Source organism: Bactrocera neohumeralis, chromosome 2 (genome assembly GCF_024586455.1).
Source record: "Bactrocera neohumeralis isolate Rockhampton chromosome 2, APGP_CSIRO_Bneo_wtdbg2-racon-allhic-juicebox.fasta_v2, whole genome shotgun sequence".
Classification (NCBI taxonomy): Eukaryota; Metazoa; Arthropoda; class Insecta; order Diptera; family Tephritidae; genus Bactrocera; species Bactrocera neohumeralis.
In genome coordinates, this window is record NC_065919.1 from 31,310,316 (window position 1) to 31,316,218 (window position 5,903).

The 5,903-nt window shown below is 34.4% G+C and overlaps 1 long non-coding RNA gene across 1 annotated transcript; it reads right to left on the reverse strand.

Moving 5' to 3' along the window:
* Positions 1 to 1,921: 1,921 nt before the first annotated feature.
* Positions 1,922 to 2,945, reverse strand: LOC126764555 (uncharacterized). Its single transcript, XR_007668064.1, has 2 exons — positions 2,300 to 2,945; positions 1,922 to 2,241 (listed from the first exon to the last, which is right to left on the reverse strand). It is a non-coding gene; the product is annotated as an uncharacterized LOC126764555 (long non-coding RNA).
* Between the last annotated feature and the right edge of the window lie 2,958 nt (positions 2,946 to 5,903).

Here is a 5,903-nt window from a genome sequence, read left to right on the forward strand (position 1 = left end):
AGGACAAACATTTATTCAAAGTATTGCCAAGCATCCCTAAAAGGTGCATGTTTATAGATGTTTCTCTGATCTGGGGTTTTGAGCAGCTTCACAGAAAACCTGAACGCCGTCAGAATGATAAAATTGCATAAAAATGGTTTGCTAAAATCAGCTGAATCGCTTTACGGCAAAACATACCATCATTGGATACTACAAGAAGATAATGTCCGAAACAAAGAAGCATACTCTGTATCCAAAGGAAACCAAAAACCATTATATTTACTTTTCCATAGATTGGCCATTACAGTCGCCAGACGCCAATCCAATAGAGAATCAATGAAATGACAAAAAAATGTAACGTCAACAATGTATTTTACTCGGCTATTCCAACACAGGAGGTCGCCTACTGTGAAATATGCGGAAACTTTAACTGTAAGTTGGCATCAAAGATGCCAGCGTATAATAAACAACCGGGACATAGGAAAAAATATTGATTAAGCGTCAGATAGCAAAACAATTCATTTTCTAAAATTACAAATTCTTCCCAATAAACGCTCTCTACATTTTATAAAACGAAGAAATTGTTTTTGAGCGCTATGTATATATGATTAGGATGACGAGACGTCTTGAAAAACGATTGACTGTTTGTTCTGCATGAAACTTGGTACAGGTATCCTTTGGCACCCTGAGGAGGTTGGTAATACAGGCGGAATTGACCCATTTCTACACCTCCAAATTCCGTTAGTGGCAAAAAAATAACCACAAATTTAACTCTGGCTTACTTGTTTGTTATAAAATTTAGACGGCACCCGCATATACACACTTATGGGTTTCCCCGCCTTTCATTCTTATGAATTGCGAGAGAATATTCTCAACTTACTTACACCCATAGAACCTTACGTCTGTTGGCCACAATTGGAACCAGTATGCGTTCCTTGAGTTTAAGTTATTGGTTATATTTTGAGATATATGTTTTCAGACTTATGAATAATTTATCAGTAGTTGCCATATACATACATATTTGATTCTGATGACTTCGTTATTATCATAAATCGGATCGATTTGCATTCTGTTGACGACATTAGCTCACCTGTATGACTCGACCATGCTTGTATTTTTTCCCATTTCATCAAGAGTTTAATTTCAAATGCTCTACTTTCACTGTTACTTATGTTATTTGCATAATTACAGTTATATTGGAATCATACTGGAGTTTTCGTTGTGAAAATATATATATATATATAGTTTGCAAATATTTGCCGATAATTGTCACATAAATCAAATTTCCTTGGTTTGTGGCACAATTAGAGCCCGATTATTAGTGCATTTCGATAGGAAATCGTGAATTGAGGAAGTTGAGGAAGCGACAAATTGCACACACACATAAATCAAACAGTTAAATGTACATACTTGTATGTGGCCGCAAGATGGGGACATTATCGACAAATGCCCTTTAGTAATAACGGTGCAATCGAAAGGGATAATAGTGCCCATATATTGAGCTGAGATAACGCAATAAATTTGATCTTTATGGGACTAGGATGGCAGTTTAAGTGAGTATCCACAGAATATTAGTTTATATAGCAATGTAAACTGTACATTTGTAATTTTTGGAATTGCACCAAATGTATGGTTCATATGTACGCACATACAAGCAACAACGATACTGGGTATTTTATAGGTGGAAGCCAGACCACGGCCGAATGCTATATGTATATGAAGGCTTCTATGAATGCAACAACGTAAAGTAGTCATAATCTTTGCTTCTCTTATCAACGATTAGCAACAGATAAAGTCAGTGTCATTTAAGACATATGTTATACGTCATATGTATAAGCAGATTACAAATACTTACAAATACAAATGTGAGTGATTCAAAATTATAAATCAGTGGCGAACGCAGGAAAAAAATTTGGGGGGGGTTTTAGGTAAAAAGACAATGTTTCATTATTTTATTCACAAATTGAAGTCTAATCTTCTTTTATTTTGGGCCATAACATTTAAAATCTCTTCCTCCGTCACGTCTATATCTCTATGGATATTCAAGAGAGCCATTCCGTTCAGGCGTGCTTCTCCAGTTTTATTTCTTAAATATGTTTTAAGCCTGCGAAGTGAGGAAAACGAGCGTTCACTTGAAGCGACAGATATAGGGATTGTTGCTCCAATCTTTAAAAACGATGCACTGTTTTGAAAATTTTTGCATCGCAACAATTCAACGCGTCTAAAAAAGTTTTGGATCTCTTTGTTTGATTTAACCAGTTCCTGAAAATATATTCAAAATTTTAGTTAGAAAATATAATCTGAAGAAAAGATTTTTAACCTTTTCCACATTCTAAATTCAGCAACGAAATCATCGGGATCTTCTACATCAGCGGACCATTGCTTTTCTAAAACACGAACAGCATCTCAATAGCGTCAAGATTTATGTATTTATATGTTTTAAAAATCGTTCATTGATTTGGTCCAAAAAATGATCTAAAAACGGTATATAAATTGATCTGCGGTAATATTCTTCCGGTTCGCCTTCATAATTGTCGCGATTAGTTTGCCGTTTCGCCAAACGCGGAATTTTGATTTCTAAATCTAATTCTGCGGCTATTGTTTTAACTTATTCAAAAATTAGTTTAAACGATTGTTCAGAATCCTTACGCATTTCACTAATCTCAGCATCCAAATTATTTGCATAAGCAACGCAGCTGCTCAAATCACAGTCTATTTGCTGCAAACATAGGCTTATGTGTTTTGATAATGCAAAAATTGGCTTTAGTATCGCCATAGCAATCACAAATTGAGGTGATTGGATTGCAGTCAACAAAGCATGTTGCTTTGATAAATCACTTCTTAAATTTTCAGTATCAAGCTCTTCCAACGCTGTACAGATCAATGGGAATAAATCGTTAAATAAAGAAAGAGATTCTAAATGCTCCACCCAACGTGTTTCGCAGAATTTAAGTAACCTCACTTGCTTTGAGTTTAGAAAGGATTCAAGAATAAGATTTTTGAGCAGTGTGTCTGCTTTAGTTGACATCCGAAAAAGATTTACGGTCTCTTTCATGGAGCCAATACAATTTCTTATAGCAGGTATTTTGCAAGTCGTTGCCTAGCAAAAAAAAAAGTATCAAAAGCACAACCGTTGTTTTAAAAATTTTCATTTGAAAAACAAATAATAAGTAAAGTTGTGTATCTAATTCAGACCAGTTTTTTCTGGTTGTTTTTATTAAAAATATAGACATTTTAGTAAAGACATTCAAGTATTTTTTTGCAAATAGCATAATTTTATTTAATTTAAATTCACAACAGTTTGCTCATGGAACGAAAACTGAAAGTCATAATAAATGAGTTTTTATTTTTCCTGTATTATGATTAACAATAAACTCTAAAAAAAATAATAGAAACCTTATTGGTGACTTTTCAGTTCAGAACTAATTTTCAAAAGAAGTCCATTTTCTAATCACAATTCCCTTGATATCTAAAAAAATCCAGTTCAGCAGCCACAGAGTTATAAGGCAAACTAATTACTTTGAAGCAAATTAAAAAAATGTCTCTGTCCAGTTTATATTTTTCTGGGTTTTTAATTGGCCTACATTCCTACAACTTTTTAATACTATCCAGATATAATAGGTTTGTTTTTAGTTTAACATTTTCATAGTTTCAAAAAATTGTTTAATTGTTTGTAAAAGCTGTAACTTGAGTAAAAATTAAGATATCTAAATGAAACTTGGTAAACATGTTTCTCGGCATCGCAAGATTAATGGGCGTAATCAGACCATTGTCATGCCCACATAACGCCATTAAAACTTATTAGGGCCATAACTAAGCACTAAATGAAGATATAAAACTGTAATTTGACACAGGAGATCGCAATAGCAAGAGACACCTGTGGAAAACAAATTTTGAAAAATGGAGGTGCCCTGCCCTATAAAAAGTTTAATGTACATATCTTTCAAATCAAATTCGTTAAGCATACCTACTGACATTGTAAAAATGAATGAAATCTGATGATAATTCTGTCCACTACCTAAATAACGGTACAGCTAAAAACTGCTAAAAGGGGAAATTAGCAACTAAACATTTCAGAAACTTTAAATTTTAGCCCCGAGGGGCTTTAAGGAGCTAGGTTCAAATTGAGTGATGGGCGTGAAGTAACATATCTTGTGACTTGCTCAACGGATTTCATGCAAATTCGGTACTTAACATTCTCCTGACATTCCTATGTCACAGCGCAGAAAGGGCTAAATCGAACTACAATCACGCCGACTGCCAGTATAATACAATTTCAAATTTCATTTGATATATGGTTTAAGATATAAAGATTGTTGAACATCCGGGTGACTGTATACTGCATATATCGTCCAATATGTGAGTTATCTTAAAATTGAGAGAGAATGATTAAAATTGAATAGTAACTTGCCTTGGATCCCATATAACTAATAAACCTTATGCACCTGAAGGTATTATGCCGGCTTTAAACCTTGCAAGTTGCAAGAGTAAGCAATGTTCGGCTATACCCGAACATATCCCGAACATATCCCTCCCTTACTTGTTTCATTTAGTTATTGAATGTAATAGTTTTCGAAAAAATATAAAGAACAGTAACTCAGACCAGGATTCATCATCAAAAGGCAAATTGGGTACATGGGAACGTATTCGTCTTAAGACCACTTAGCTAAAGCATAATTCTTAAGTTGTATTCATGGATGTAGTCGGCAGATGCATTGCTGCGAATGTAGAGATGGGTATGTGAAAGGGTTAAAACACGGACATTCCGAAATTTTCATAGAGTCTACCGCTGGTGGCTATTTTTGTACTCACATACAAACGAGGGATATGTGGATGCGTCGAAGTCGCTGGAGAGGAGGCGAAGAGAGTTTTTCGGGGGATAGGTCGTGGCGTTGAGGGAAGTTTGAAGAGGGAGTTTTCTGTTAGGAACACTCCGTCAACTTAGTTTTAGGCTATAAGATCACTGTAGATTTTTTCAGGTAAAAGTGGCAAAGTTAGTTCAATAGTGTCTATCACTACCAGAAGAAATAGCAAGAGTCGGTACTATGTGTTATCGGTCCATATCTCTATTCTAGTACATAAAAATATGGGTAGTCGAAAAAGTCCTTTCGTATTTTGTCAATGGATGTCGATTTTAAGCTTATTTTAACCAAAAGAAAATTAAATTCGGGAAGTTGAAAAAAAGTTACAGCTTTTCAAAAATTAGTGAAAATACTGAAGAAATTGGCTTTATTTTGAAATTTGTACGAAAAAAGAAAGAATGCCACCCAATGAAACTTGTGAAGTTTACAGCTGTAATGCTGTATCAGTTCGTGTAGCACAACAATGGTTCGCTCGCTTCTATTTTGGAAATTTGGAAATTTCGATTTACACTGATGAAAGTTTTATACTGATGGAAAATGTCTCTAGCGGAAAAATGGCAAAAAAGGTCGACCAAAATGGTACATATTTGTTTATTTATTTATTATTACAAATTTAACAAGTAAGGAAGGACTAAGTTCGGGTGTCACCGAACATTTTATACTCTCGCATTATAAAGTGATAATCGAGATTTCATTATACGTCATTTATATATTTTTCAAATACCGTATTTTTGTAAAGTTTTATTCCGCTATCATCATTGGTTCCTAATGTATACATACATATATTATACAGAGAAGGCATCAGATGGAATTCAAAATAGCGTTATATTGGAAGAAGGCGTGGTTGTGAACCGATTTCACCTATATTTCGTACATGTCATCAGGGTGTTAAGAAAATATTATATACCGAATTTCATTGAAATCGGTCCAGTAGTTCCTGAGATATGGTTTTTGGTCCATAAGTGGGCGACGCCACCCCCATTTTCAATTTTAAAAAAAAGCCTGGGTGCAGCTTCCTTCTGCCATTTTTTCCGTAAAATTTAGTATTTCTGACGTTTTTTG